The sequence below is a fragment of the Antechinus flavipes genome, chromosome 4, assembly GCF_016432865.1.
Source record: "Antechinus flavipes isolate AdamAnt ecotype Samford, QLD, Australia chromosome 4, AdamAnt_v2, whole genome shotgun sequence".
NCBI lineage: Eukaryota > Metazoa > Chordata > Mammalia > Dasyuromorphia > Dasyuridae > Antechinus > Antechinus flavipes.
The window spans coordinates 402,650,610-402,666,803 of NC_067401.1; the positions used below are offsets into that span (position 1 = coordinate 402,650,610).

General features: G+C 31.3%; 1 protein-coding gene and 1 long non-coding RNA gene across 3 annotated transcripts in view; both read left to right on the forward strand.

The window, feature by feature from the left end:
* BRINP3 (BMP/retinoic acid inducible neural specific 3) overlaps positions 1-16,194 on the forward strand; it is a 502,228-nt gene that overhangs the window by 112,306 nt on the left and 373,728 nt on the right. The window lies entirely within an intron of this gene.
* LOC127562787 (uncharacterized) lies at positions 2,869-5,145 on the forward strand. Its single transcript, XR_007953818.1, has 2 exons — positions 2,869-3,120; positions 3,714-5,145. It is a non-coding gene; the product is annotated as an uncharacterized LOC127562787 (long non-coding RNA).

The following is a 16,194-nucleotide window of genomic DNA, read 5'->3' on the forward strand; positions in this document are numbered from 1 at the left end:
TGGACTGCCTTGGGAACACTAGGTTACCCCCTCATTTAAGGTCTGCAGAAAGAAGCTAGATAGCTACTTCCCAGGTGTGTTGGTAGACGAAATTCTTTTTCACCTCTGAATTGGACTAAATGGCCTCTGCAGTTCCTATCAGTTCTGGAATGCTGTAATTATGGGATGATTTAATGGGGGAGACAAAGCAAGTACATTGATCTGCAAAATATTCTGTCATAAATGCCATCAAGAGATACAAACAAAATTGTATTGAAAATTTCAGAGGAAAGAAAGATGACTTCTAGTTGAGAACATTAGGGAAAATCTTGAAGATGAGATTGAGAACAAGTCTTGAAGTATAGATAGGATTTATTAGACAAAATTTAAAGTATAACAGGACTACATACTAACTAGAGAGAGCCGTGTTAGCAAAGGCATAGATGTAGGAAATAGGAGAGGAAAGATAATTATTGAAGGAATCAAGACAAATGAAACACTTTTAAAGGGCATAAAAGAGATGAAAAACATCAAGTTAGTGAGCATGTATTAAGCTAATACAATGTGCTAGAAATTATGTTAAATGTTACAAAGTAAAAAGTAGACTATGTCATACAGGAAGGCAAGTGGCTTATATTACCACTTAAATGAGAGAGGGAATTAAAGGCAAAAATAAGGGGTTGAACTATATAGCTAAATAAGAGTGACAAAATCAATAATTTAAATAAAACTCCCAAACTAAGGAAAGTGTTCACAAAACAAAGACTTCCAGATGAGAGTAGAGAGAAGAGAACCTATGGGTATAGGATGGACAAAGCAAAATTAACTGTAGAAACAAAGTATTGACTTAAGGAGAAGAAAAAATCCTAATTTAGAGAAAGAAAATACTAAAGACTGAAAAGGAGGAAAATATACACTTAACTTACCACATAGCTTTAATGTGAAACATTTATTTATTGCATTAACCAATACAATAAAGTGAAAAAAAAATGACATATTAGGGGAAAAAACCCCACCATATGTTGCTTATAAATACCCCCATTTTATATTGTTTATATGTAAAAAACACACCTAGAAAGCAAAGATAGAATAAAAAAGAGAATTTTAAACAAAATTTACTGAGGCATCAAATAAATTCAGGAATGCAGATGTTTCAATAATTCTCAGTCAAAGTAAAAACAAAAGTTAAAAATATAAACACAGATGAATAGGGAAGTCACACCATGCTTAAAAAAACAAACAAAAAAATAAAAACAAAAACAAAAACATAGACAACAAACCTAAATGAAAAACAAGTACACATGCTCCAAATGGCATAGCATCTAAATCTACAAAGGAAATATTAGCTGAATTGCAACAAGGCATAACAGTAATAGTTGTAGGAAACTCTTATGTTCCTCTCTCAGTGTTGGACAATTTTACTTGGAATATTAAAAAAGAAAAATATAAAAATAAAGAAATTGATAGAGAATTTAGAATTAAAAGATCTATAGTGCCAACAGAACCACTAAAATATTTTTCTCAGTGATAATATGGCACTTTTAGAAAAAATGATTATGTATTAGAGCATAGAGAAATATGCTTTCACAGACTGACTATAGACTATTTTGTTAATTTTTAATTATTTAAATAGATTTTCTTTTCTATCAATTCCTCTTGAATTTTTTAAATTATGTAATTACATAAAAATGCTACTCATTTGTTTTGTAGTCTAAAACTTTGTTGTCCCAATAATTTTCATTTTACTGATTCTCTCGGAATTTTTAAATAAACCATTATGTCATCATGAAGTAAGATTAATCTTGTCTCCTCCCATCCCTGTTTATACTTCTTAATTTTCGTTTCTTTCTAGAATTACTAGAACTTTATCAAATAATAGGCAGTCTTACTTTACTCCTTACTTTGTTGGAAAAGTTTCTAGTGAGAAAAAAGATAATATATGTAAAACACTTGGCCAGCTTGTAAAAAACAAAAACAAAAACATTATATAAATGCCAGTTATCACATCTGTTGTATTTGAAGTTTGCTTCTTGTGGTAGATAGGATTTATTTTTCTTAAATTCTTTAGGGTTTTTATCATAAATATTGTTATACTTTCTCAAAGGTTATTTTTCTTCTATTGATATTATAATGTAGTATTGGCTGTTTTTATTTTAATATGATTGTGTTGATGTTTTTTCTAATATTGAACTATTGTAGAATTCATGGTATAAATCTAACTTGATCATAATGAATAATTACTTCTTTAATAATTGTCTGTACTCTTTTGGACATAATTTTTGTTAAGAGTTAAGGACCTGAGTTCAAATGTGATCTCAGACACTTAAAACTTCCTATCTGTATGACTCTGGGCAAGTCACTTAACCCTAATTGCCTCAAGAAAAAAAAAAAAAAAAGGCTGTATCATATTGCTCTTTTGTTTTCTTTTCTTTATGCATCCATGATTTTGATAGTAAGACAATATTTGTTTCACAAAAGTATTTTAGAGAAAACTTTATATTTTAATTTTTGATAAAAATTTGTTCAGGATAGATATTAATTGTTCTTCAAACATTTGAAGAGTTTTTCAACAAAACCATGAAGACCAAGAGTTTCCTCTAATATCATCCCTTGGTAGTTGCTTTTGAACTTGTTCTTTTCCTATATTAGAGTAAGATCTCTTCTTGTGAAAATTTTATGTTTTTGAAAGTATTCCATTTTTTTTCTTTTGTTCTCAGTTTTTCTAGCAAATAATAGTGGATAGTAAATTATGATAATATCTATTATTTTATTTAGTTTTGTTGGATTTTTACCTTGATCATTAAAAATTTTTTCTGATTTGATTTTCTAGCTACTTTTAAAAAATCAGATTACTTGGAAGTTGATCAATTTTATTATTATTAAAAGAATCAACTTTTAGTTTTGCTTGTCATTTCAATAGTCTTTTTGGTTTTAATTTATTTTGCCTATAATTTAAAAGATGTATCTTTTATGCTTATTTTAATTTTTATTTAACATAAAGGAGGGATAATATTATTCATTTTTATGCTTCAATTTTACTTGTATCTGCACTTATCATGAGATTGAAAAAAAAGGTGGAAGAGAACCAGGTATTTATTTTTGTTTTTCTAATTAGTAAAGTCTATTGGAAAATCTGGAAGGGTAACTGTTGGAATCCTTACTAACTGCTAAGTAATTAGAGTTGATCTAATCTTACAAGAAGTTGTTTTGGCCAGAACCTGAAACAAGGTACTAAGTAGAACTAATCAAGACAAGGCTTGTGTTCCCACCTTTACTCAAGGGAGTCCACACCTTAAAGCTCTTTGGGCCAGAGAGCACTATGGGAGAAAACCCATAATCCCATTCTCTCAGAAGGTTCACATATAAGGCGAGACAGCCATTCCAGAATACATTATTATTTCCTCTTGGCTGGCTGGTCGCAGAAGAAAGTTCAGCTGGACTCGAGAGGAGCGACTCTGGTGGCAGACGAAGGGTTTTCAGAGGATAAAGCTACGAGTGGAGAGTTCAGTGGACAACCAGATTCATCTTCATCTCACACCACTGTAGTTGGTGGCTGGGCTCCCCAGAAGGAGTCAAGAGAGACATTCCATCTCTGTGTTGGTTGGAGGCAGAAGAAAGCAGAGGCAGAGGCTGAAGGACAGAACCTTTGGATTTGGAGACATCCGAAGGGCTCCAAGCCTCTAAACCGGCTGTGCTCTGAGAAGAACAAACTCCAACATTTGAACTCTTAACAGGTAACTATTTTTTTCACTTTATAAAGGCATAGACACTGCCCAAGCAATGTCACTTTTATACTTAGCTTTAAGCCATTGCAACTTAGTGAAAGCATACAGAGAATTGCAAACAAGTTCTCAGGAGGAGATTTCTAATTTTATTCATGGCCTTTAGCATTTAGAAAGAAGAGAGAAAGAAAGCAGGACAGAAAAATAAAAGGGGAAGAATAAATTTATTTCATTGCATATATCCCAATTTAAAAATGCTTAAAAATTAATATAAAGAAATATATTTTTATTCTGATTCTAGGGTTTCTTTGAGCTCTCTTAAAATTTATTTTGTTGCATTGAATCTTATTTGGAAAAGTTGAACACCAACCTTATTAATATGTTTAACAATGAACCCCTTTTCATTGTTTTACCATTAGAAACTTTATTTAAATATGGATAAAAAATAAATTGAATCTTTGCTTAATCCTTTTTAGCAAAAGCAGTAGGAGAAATGGATTTAAGATAAAATAAATATCTGACTATGCAGGAAAAGAGTAAATAAGGAAAATAATTCATTTCATCTGATTCAATGCACTTTAATGGTGATCAGATCATTTTGGAATCCTTTTTCTTCATTATTCTAAAAGGTGATATAATTTTTCTCTATAAAGAATTGATTACACAAGTATATTCAATTAATATGTTATAAGATAAAGAGTTGTACATCTTTTTTATTTCTATTAGTAAAAGCCCATGCTATTTATAATCACAACTTTATTTGTAAAATAAGAAATTTCAAAAATCATCAGTATAACATGTAAACACCTCTAAGACAGCACCACAAAAACAGTCATCAGGTACTCCTGGGGCTACCTGGGATCCAAGGGAACTCCAGTCTGAAACACAGGACTTTTGGACAGCCTGGGGAGTCAGGGGTCTAAGTCAGAGAAGACTGGAAGAATCTTGGCTGATTGGGAATGGTATTCTCAGCTATGCTACAGAGGAGGAACCCTGCACAAGAAGAAAGTAGTATATGAAGTGAGCGTAGTGAGTTGCAAACATGGTGATTCAGGATGCTGTTGGCTGTGGGCACTTGTAGGAGGGTGGAGCTTTTGGTGCAGGGTTCTAGGTCAAAAGGGAAAGCTGAAAGGAAACTAGAGGTACCATCTCCCCAACCCCAGGATTAAATGTGCTTACACTAAATTGTTCTTATTAAAAAAAAAAAATAATGAGCAGGCAAAGAAGAAAGAACTCAACCATAGTAACTTACTTTGGCAATAGGGAAGACTGGGGTTCATCTTCAGAAGAGGGACACTGAAGTAAAAAAAAAAAATGCCTCTTCTGCACCAAACAGTAATATTAAATTGATCCCTGCCTAGAAGGAATTTATAGAAGAATTCAAAAAATACTTCAAAAATAAAATGAGAATGATTGAAGAAAAATTGTTAAAAAAAAAAAAGAACCATCAAAGAAAAATAAGATTATGGAAAAAATTAGCCCAACTAGAAAAGGATATCTAGAGTTTAAAAATAAAAGAAAATCATTTTTTTGAGAATTAGAATTAGGCAAGGGAAAGCAAGTGAAACTATAAGAGACCAAGAAATAGACAAATATAAAGAATGAAAAAAATCTAACAGAATGTGAATTATTTTGTAAGGAAAACATCAGATCTGGAGAAGAGATCAAGAAGAGAAAATATAAGAATAATTGGGCTACATGAAAGCTATGACCAAAAAAAGGACCTTGATTTAATAGTACAAGAAATAATTTAAGAAAATCATTCTGGAGTGATAAAACATAATAGAGTACAAATAGAAAAGAATTCCACTTACCACCACCTCAAAGAGATACCTGTATGGAAAACACATATGAATATTATTGCCAAAATTCAAAACCCCCATATCAAAGAGAAAATTTTGCAAGAAATAAACAAACAAAAAAACAACTTAAACATGCTGGAGCTACAATAGAATTGTACAAGATTTATCTGCATCTACAATAAAAGACCACAAGTCCTGGAATAACATAAATCAGTAATCAAAACAACTAGGCCGTAGACAAAAATATCTTGTCCAACTAAATTAACTACAGTATTGAATTGAATAAAAAAAATGGACATTTAACAAAATTGTAGATTTTCAGGACTTTGTCTTAACCTTAAATTAATAAAAAATTTTACCTATAAAAGTCCAAATCAAAAAAATAATTTCAAGTGACTCAACATGGACAAATTATGTATGTTTTTTTTGCATAGAAATATATGTACTACGTGTTTAATATTGACATCAATAATTGGATAGATCAAAAGAAAGATTGGGGCAGAATTGAATATGATCTGACTTTAAAAACCAAAAATCCCTAGGAAAAGGTAAAACTAGTCATTATGTTATTTGAATATCAATGATACATAGAGAAAGAATAGACATATAGACATTAGAAGGGGAAGGAATGAAAACCTACTCACATAAAGAATGGGTTAATACATACATACATACACACACACACACACGCACACACGCACACACACCTTCTAAAATCCATAAAGAAATAAGGATGGAGGAAACAGGATAAAATGGGGTACAAACACATGTGTAGATTTATAGCAGTGGAATAAGGTAGGGTATTGAAGGATGTGTAGAATTATGGCAGTGAAATAAGCTGTGTAGATTAATAGGAAGGGGATAAAAGGAGAAAGGGTGGCATAGGATAAGGTGGAGTATAGAAGAGTGCTTTAAATTAATGAAAGTGGAATAAAGAAAGAATGAAATGGGGGAGAAAATAAAAGAGGAATCCATTGGGTGGCAGTGGTTAAGTGATAGCAAAGCAAATTATTATTGAAAAAAAGATTTTAAAGTGTGTTATATCTGTCAATATTTATCATTTAACATAAAATGTTTTAATAGTATGATGAAAACAGTTTTAACCTTGCAGACCTCTTGAAAATGTCCTTAAGACCTTAGGAAACCTTTTGAGCACTTCTAATCTAACCATTCACTTTGATTTTTTTCCTGCATTAATTCAGTTTATATAATTATTTAAATATACTTTAAAATATATTCAATGCTTTAATAACTTATTTCTGCATCATATTTTTAATTGTCTTCATTTCCTGACTGTCCATTATGTTCAAAATGCTTGCACGCCATCTCTTTCCACCATCTCTTTCCACTTTCTAGACTGTGAGTGATTAAGGAAAAAGAACTAATTTAGATATTATTTTAAACAAGTATGATTAGGAAACTGGACCTTCTAAAATAACTGATATACTTAATGCAAAAAAAAATGACGGTTGAATTGTCTTTTGTTTTATATTATCCATAAACCAATTTCTCGTTATGTGGAAAAGAAAAGAGGAGAATTAACTCTAATATTACTTCTAAGATCTGGAACGGAATTGCTTTTAAATTCATTTTCATGTAGACCCATTAAATTCAGAGTTTAGTGGATAGGAGAAAAACAAAATTAACATTCTCAAAAAAACCCAGATGTAAGTACTGTGGCACAGTATTAATTCATAAATTCAGATGGACACATTTGCATTCCTGTTGATTTGCCAGCAGTTTTTGGAAGATCCTAATATATTTTCTGGATGAACAATCTAGAAAATCAATAACTCTTCATTTATATTTCTTCAAATTTAAAACATTTTATATGCTTCTTACCATTTTTACCAGATGATTTACTAAGTGAAGCCATGGAGATATTAAATCAAAACAATTATTCCTGTAAAAAATGACTAACCTGAAGAGGTAAATTGCAGAGTGTACCAAAGACTTTTAGGACACTTGTATAACCTTCCTTCTATTTACATATTCAAAATTAAAACAGATATTTCTAATCATATTTGTTTTTAAAATATGAAAATATATATAATTGAGTCCTTTCTACCTTCACTTGATAAATGTTCTGATCCTGATAATTGAAGATTACTGATTTTTGAATGAACCATCAAACTTTAAATGTCACAATGAATGCAGTTTAGTAATATCTAAATAATAGTATAAATATACAACAAATATATAAGAGGGATGCCAAAATTAACAAGTTTAAAGAATAATACTTTTCCTTAGCATTAAAGATAGCTTCTTATGGAAGATATAATCAATCTTCAGACACCATATTTGAGACTTTGCTCTGATATAGATGATGTTTCTTGATGTGATGTGAAAGCTTTCCCTGAGTATGTATTGATTCTTTGATAGCATATTATATTTAAATGATTGAGTCATGGCATTTTAAAGATGAATGATTGAATCATTCTCTTGGATTTGACCTGGGTCAGGGAGAACTAAGGGACTGAATCTGTTCCCTGAACGTCAAATAAATTACACACACACACACACACACACACACACACACACACACACGTACACATATATTTGGAGTCTTATGAACAAAGAGATAGCAGTGACTCTAGTGAGAGAAACTTTGGATGGAGACAAAAAGAAACAAATTCTGATGGACCTAGGTGAAATTCCAAGTGAGGGCATAGGCCCAAAAAAATGATTTGGGATATAGTCACAAAATTAAACTTGATCCTTGTTAACTATTAACTCACAGTTGCAATTTTGAGTTATGGGTCTCATTTTAAAGATCACATGTTGTGTTTTTATACATGTGCTGCCTGTCAAATGACAAAAATAATACATGTATTATATATGATTATTACATGCAATATAATTGTATGAGACATACATAGTTAAGAATGACATAAAATTAAACATAATATTGATTTGTATTCAATCTTTGTGGTTTGTCAGACATTGCATAGTTATCTGGGTTATATTTTTGCTACTTATGCTTGATTTGGTCCCAGGAATGTTATAAGTTCATTAGTGATTAAATTTGAGTATAGTTGTTGTATTGTTCTATATTATTGTTAATTTGGGGGTTTTGGTAGGGAGGAGGGATTCTATTTATGACTTACTTTTTGTGATTGTCTTTTCATTAAGTCAGTGGTGTGGAGTGGAAACAGTGTCATAAACTTGAAAATCAAGTCTTGATTCTTGCTTCTTCCCACTTCTGAAGTTCTAAGAAAATCTCTCTATTTCTGTGATTCTCAGTTTCCTCATTTATAAAATGGAAGTGATTATAATTGCAATGTTTATTTTCCAGGGTTGTCTTGAGGAAAGACTTTATAAACATTAAATTGCTATGCAAGTGTTCTTTTTTATGAATGAATTAATTGTGTATGGTAATATTAACACTGAAAGCAATTCATAGGAATAAAGTTGATCCAAATCTCTTTTCTTATTTCTTTTTCTTTTCTTCTAAATATATGTAGGGGGAGAATTAAATTAATTTCATCTTAATTATAATATCTAAAATATTTCTATTTTAAATGGACATTTCCTTTTTGTTTTGAGAATGTGTTAAGTATTAATTTATCTTCTTGCATTAGTTCCTTTAATCACTGCAGATAATCTATGAATTTATACTTAGAGATTTAAGACTGAATACTATTAATATTCCCTTTTTTGGTACATTTACTGATGTTGATTTTCCCTTCCCTATTCTGCTTATGATGTACCTGCTGTTCCCTAATAGTGAAGGTAGAAAGTTCCTACCTTTACTCCTCACCTCCTTTTTTCAGTTTAAAAACTTCTTTTTCTGATCCTGACATTTTAGGCAAATGTGTTTTCCTTTGGTAGATAAAAGTGCTCTGGAAAAAGCCCTGATCTAGATTTATACTGAATTCTAGTCCCATTTGTATCACTTATTATCTATGTGAGCCTCCATTTCTTTATCTAAGGAAGAACCTGGGCCAAAAGGCATTGAAAGTCCCTTCCTGATTTAATATTCCATGACTTAAATATCATGGATCAATTATATAGATAAAACCAAATGAAATGTACAGCACTAAGCACATAACTGTACTTATATTAGAATTAAGTACAATGTAAAAGCTTCTTTCTTTGACTTGACTGACTCAAATGAAAGTGACAATTATCTTTTGCTGCCAAGATGCTTACAGTAAGCAGTTCATCATTGCTGACCATGAGGTATTCCTTTTCCCCACCCATCTTGATTCATGTTTGTGCTGTAGGTAAAAAAAATAGACCTTTATCCTACTGCGTGCCAGAAAGAGAGAGCATCTCTTCAACATCTTTTGCATTTTTTCTCTTTCTCTCCACTTAAACAGCTCCAGCAGGAGTGTAGGCTCTTCAGATACTTTAACTGCTGTATTATAATAATCTCCTAATTGGTTTTTTGCACTTAATTCCATTTTCTATATAGTTGGCAAAACAATCTTCCTCAGTCAAAGATCTGACTTTACTTATTACCCTGCTCAAAATCTTTCAATTATTTCCTATTACCCTCAGGATAAAATACAATATTCACCACCTGGCATTTATAGCCTTTTACAGACCATTTCCCATGTCTCTTAATAGTTTTTCCTCTTCAGTATCATTTCCCTTCATAATCCTATACCCAGTAACATTATTTTAGACATGTGCAACAAGATCTTCTATTGTGTGTCTTTGTCTAGATATTCTTAGTTGTCTTCTGTGAGCATCTTTTTTACCCCATGGAATCACTAGCTTCCTTCAGGGCTTAGCTCAGGTACAACTCTTACAATTTGGCCTTTTCTGTGCCTTTCTTATTCTTTTCGTTAGTGAAATTTAGAGATAGTAGCTCAGCCTGTAATTTCATGTTATAGGTAACTTACACATGAGGAAACCATCTAACAAATACCTGTTGACACCTTTCCTATAATTTATAGTTTTAGAGAATTATTTTGAGCACTACTACTAGGTGACTTGCTTGGGGTCCCAAAATCAATATGTAACAAAGGTTAGACTTAGAACCTAGTTATTCCTATCTTTAGCCATGGCTCTCTGTACACTATTTTATGCTGCCTCTCAAATAGCATTTTTCCCCCATTATTGAGATACTGACATTGTTTTCTATTTGTTTTTCTGTGTGCATGTTGTTTCTGATAGCATATAAGCTCCTCCAGGGCAAGGATTGTTTTATTTTTGTCTTTGTATCCTTAAATGAATCACCATTTATTAAGTAGCTACTGAGTAAAAGGCATGGTGGATTCTGTCTTTGCTTTCATGAAACTTACATTATATTGTGTTAGGATACTTGCTCCCTTCTGATTGATAACAAGAGTCATAAGGATTCACACTGACATCAGGCATGGTAGGTAGGACAGTTACAGATACCTTTCTAAATGCCACTAACTGAAGCAGAGAGTGAACAGATTATTTATGGCTGTGTTGGGTGAATTCCCTGACATTTGAAGAAAGCAATTGAAAAGACTGCTGACATGAGACTTCCTAGAAATTCAGTTACTATAGCAAGCTCTTGAAGGATTCAAATTGAAGAAAAAATTCAGAATGAATTAAAAGAAGCATTCTAATCAACATAAGTGTGTGTGTGGGTGTGGTGGGGGACTAGGGAAGTAAGGAAACAGAATTATATTAAGGGGTTTATAATAGCTTAGGTTAAAAAAATTGTTTATCTAATTGGGTTTGTATATATCCCAGTCTTGCTCTATTCACATGGTCTCATTTTAGCAAAGAGATAGCTCAGATTTTTATATTTTAATGAAGTTGTAATTTAGCAAAATAAATGAATAAAATTTGTAAGTATACCAATTTTTTTCTTTGTTAACCATGAAAAACTTTGCTCCTCAAAACATTTGACCATAATGTAAGTGTAAGTGCTAAATAAAGTAATAAACTGACAGCTTACTAACTTTTCATTTCTGACCATTATGTGCCTAGGCCTATAGAAGTGTTATTTGTGTTGTTCCCACTTGGTCTTTATTTTCATTCTTCATATAAATATTAATAAAACTTAATAAAATGGATTCTTAAGACCTCTACAATTTAAAAGTAGAATAGATATTCTTTTACTACACTGTAAATGTACATTTAATCAATGGGCATGTTTTATGTAGTAAACAAATGTTCACATATAATTTTGATAATAATGGGAATTTTTAGATTAATATCTATTTAAAATAATGATAACTGATAATCCAAATAATTCAGAAAATGTAATGTAATTGTGAACACTGCATGAAATATTACATTTGAAAATATTTTATTATGTTTGTTTTATTTTTAATCTCTTTGATTTTGAATGAATTTTATGTTTTAATACCTTTTCCCAAAGTAACAAATAGATTGTTATAGAAGTGACTTAAGTAAAGAATAGGGCCCTTGACATTATCATTTAAAATATGCTGATCGAATAACCCAGCTCATTTTGTTACAATATAAATTTAAGGACTTTGCTTTTTATTTGGCATGTGCATATGCATAATCTTTATAGAAAAGAGAATTAGTAGCTGAAAAAGCATCACAAGACCCCCATTACCAGCTAACATCCGTTTTATGGAAAATAATGGCAGTTTAATTGTTGTACTCTGTTTAATAATCCCATTTTTATTTTTTAAAAAGGAAATTCTCTTTAGTTCAAAGAGTTCATTAAATACTCTCTAATGATGAAACTAAATAAGCTTATGTAAGGAGTAATAATGAAAGAAACATTTTTAAATGTAGTAGAAGATCTCAGGACTTGGATTTTATTCAAGTCCTGCAGAAATATAAGGAATGACACATCAGTTAGCAAATATTTATTAAACATTTTGTATATGTCTTACATTGTATGGAACTTTTGGGGGGAAAAATAAAAATATACCTTGACCTCAAAGAAATAACATTCAAAATGAGATAAAACTGTGAATATATAAGATATATATATATATATATGAGTGTATATATTTGTATGTATTTATACATATATATATATATATATATATGGATAAATAGATAAAGAAATAGATAGGAATAGATATAGATATTGTTAGATGGATGATGGTCTGAGGAGAGAAGGCATTAGCCAACTAAGATAACTTGGAAAGGCCTCTTCAAAAAGTGGGAATGATCATTGAAGGATGCCTGGGTAGGATGTTAGAATACATTGAGTTTGAAAGACCTGTGAGACATCTAGTTTAAGATGTTCAGGCAGTAATGTGAGCACATAGTTCAGGAGAGAAGCTAGAACTGGAAATATCAGCATGAGAATTATGTAAATATATTAATATGTATTCACACATAAATTATGTATATTTCCACATGTGTATATACATGTGTTTGTATATATGTGTATGTATGTATGCGTGTGTGTATGTCTATTGAAGCCACAGAAGTGCTGAGATTAGAATCAAAAGAGGTAGAATAAAATGAAAAAAGAAGAAAGCATAAGACAAAACCTTGGAAGATACCCACAGTTTGTATGACTTTGATTAAAAAAAAAAACAAGCAAAGGGGATAGGATAGATATCAGAATCAAGAGAAAGCAGTGTCATGAAAATTTAGCGAGGAATGGATACCTAGGAGAAAAAAAAAATGATCAGCAATGTCAACTATATCAGGAGGTCAAGAAGAATAAGGATTCACTTTGGGAATTAAGTAAAGAATCATTGGTAATTGAAGAGGGCAATTTTAATTGAATGATAAAGTTGGAAGCTAAATTCCAGAGGATATAAAGAAAGAGAGAAGGGAGAGAGAAGAGAGAGAGGGAAAGAGGAAGAAAGGGAAGGAGGGAAAAAAAGAGAGGGGGAAGGAGAGAGGAAGAGTGACAGAGACACACAGAGAGGCGGAGACAGAGAGACAGAACCAGAACCAGAGTTAGAGCCAGAGCCAGAGGACACAGAGAGACAGAAAGAAGCAGAAAGACAGAAAGACAGAGACACATATAGAGACAGAGAAATGGAAGGAGAAGGAGAGGGAGGGATGGAAGTACTGGTACTTTCTTATTGATCCCCAAAAACTAATTATTTAAGTTCTAGAGCATATGAACATTTACATTGATTAAGAAAGTCCCTGTATTAATCAATCACAGGTTCAGTAAAAAAAAAAAAATCATTCACTTAAAATATAATCAGCATTAAAATGGTGTTATCGAATAATGGAAATATCTATATTGTCATTTCACCATTTCTCAAATAAAATGCAGTCACTTTATGAGTAGAAAATTTTTTAAAAAATAAATTCATATAATGCTTAGAGAACCTAAATTATCACAATTATTCCCTTTGCTTAATTTAGAAAACATATTATTAATAGTTTAAAATGCTTCTTGTAATTGTGAATTCCTGCAGTAGATTCAAGATAATTTCTGGCATAATAAAATACATTTTAGTGACAACTTCATAAAATAATGAATTGTGCTTTACAACTTATTCATGTCCTTCACAATCCAGACATGAAATTTAATAATATGAAATAATATTTTTAGAGTTCATGCTCTTAAGCATGTGGACTAGCAATTATTGAGGAGATAAACAAAAGCTATGTTTTGTCAAGCAAAATGACCTTGTGGTTCTACGTATATGTTTTATACTTTGTATTAATTTTGTTACATGTGGTTTCACAGCAGGCATTGTGATGTAATGTAGAGAAAGTTGTCCTTGGAATCAGGGATACTTAGTTTCAGGTCTTGTCTTTGACATGTTATTTTTGACTCTGAACAACTTTCGGAACCTCTCAATTCTCTAGTTGAAAAGGTGTTGACCTGCATGGGTACAGTGAATTTCTTTATCTGGAATTCCCTTCACCAAAGAAATCAGAAGCCCATTCTATATCCTACTCTTTCTTACTATTTAGTTAAAATTTCATCTGAAATTTTTTCCCCTTCAACTTTGAGAAAACTTCTCTTTCACTTCATAAAACAGGAATAAAAGAAAATAATAGAAAAAAAAGTAAATAAGGGACTTTAATGCATCCATCTATAAGGAAAGATTGTCCTTTACCTACATTTAAGAAATTTTTGGTTTTGGTTTCATCTTTTTAGATAGTAGTACCCAGTGCTTCATTATGCTGCAGAAGTCATAGGGTCATAGATTTAGTTGGAAGTGAATTTGGGGGCTATTGCATCCAACTCCCTCAATCTATGAGTGAGGAAGTTGGGACAGAGAAAAATGAAATGTAAAATATGTGAAGGGAAATTCTGTAAGCATTGAATAGATCTAATCTGAAAGCTAATTTTTAAAAGAATTAAGATTCTGGAGGTAGAGGTTGTAATGAAAAGTGTAGGCTAGAGTGGAACATGGTGGAGCTGATTTGGAATAGGCATTTATTTGTGCATATAATTGGTAGCCAGGGAAAGGAAAATAAGCTTAGAGACCTAACAGAATTAGGAATTCTGAATCATAAGGCACTATCAGTAAATATGTGATAAAGGAAGGAAGAAGGCTAAATCTATTCATTAGTGTAGTATATTCCTCATTATATGTGTAAAAGAAACTCTATTCTTTCAGGTTAGCAATTTTTGGAATTAAAGAATTTCCTAAAGCATCGAGAAGTCAAATGACTTCCCCAATGTCATAGTGTCAAAGACAGGATTTGAACCCATCTCTTCATGTCTTCAGGCCAGCTTTTAAAATAGTATTTTATTTTTCTGAATAAATGCAAAGATAATTTTTAACACAAATCCTTGTGTTCCAAATTTTTTTTCCTTTATCACCACCTTCCCCTTCTATAAGACAGAAAGTGATCCAGTAGAGGTTAAACATGTGCAATTATTCTAAACATATTTCCATATTTGTCATGTTGCATAAGAAAAATAAGATCAAAAGTTTAAAAAATACAAAAAAAATTTTAAAAACAAGCAAACAACAATAACAACAAAACTATGCTTTGATCCATATTCAGTCTCTGTAGTTCTCACTCTGATTGTGAAGGGCTTTTTCTATCACAAGTCTATTGGATTTGTTCTAAGTCATCTCATTGTTGAAAAGAGCCAAGTCCATCATAATAGGTCATCACATAATCTTGTTGTTGTACACAATATTCTCTTGGTTCTACTCACTTCACTCAGCATCACTTCATGTAAGTCTTTCCAGATTTTTCTGAAATCAGCCTATTCATCACTTCGTAATATTCCATTACTTTCATATACCATAATTTCTTTAGCCATTCCCCACATGAAGGGCATCCACTCATTTTCTAATTTCAAGGCCTGTTCTCTATCCATTGGCTATATTGCTTCTCAAGTGGGATAATTGATATTTACATATTACTTTTTTATATTTATTTTATCTCACTTGAGCCTCACAGAAATGGAGGTTAGTATTATATATCATCCCTATTTTACATAGGGAGAGGTAAAAACTTGGGAGTTGAATGATGAACCATGCTCATAGAGCTAATAAGTGTCTTATACAGGATTGAACTCAGCTATTCTTAAGACCGAATCCAACTCTCTATGATGACACACTATTAAAGTAGAATTCCTTATATACTTCTATTATTCTTTTTTTTGTGAATGATATTGAGTCCCTTAGTTCTAGATATGTGTATATACATGTGTTTATATATATATATGTATGTCTATTGAATAATAGGGCTCTAGAATAGGTCTAAACCTATTCAGTGAGGTTTCTGATTTTCTTAAAGTAGTGTAGATGAACTAACTATACAGGGAAAAGCAGATTTGAATTGTAGATGAGACTGATTGTGAACTGATCCAACTATTTTGGAAAGCAATC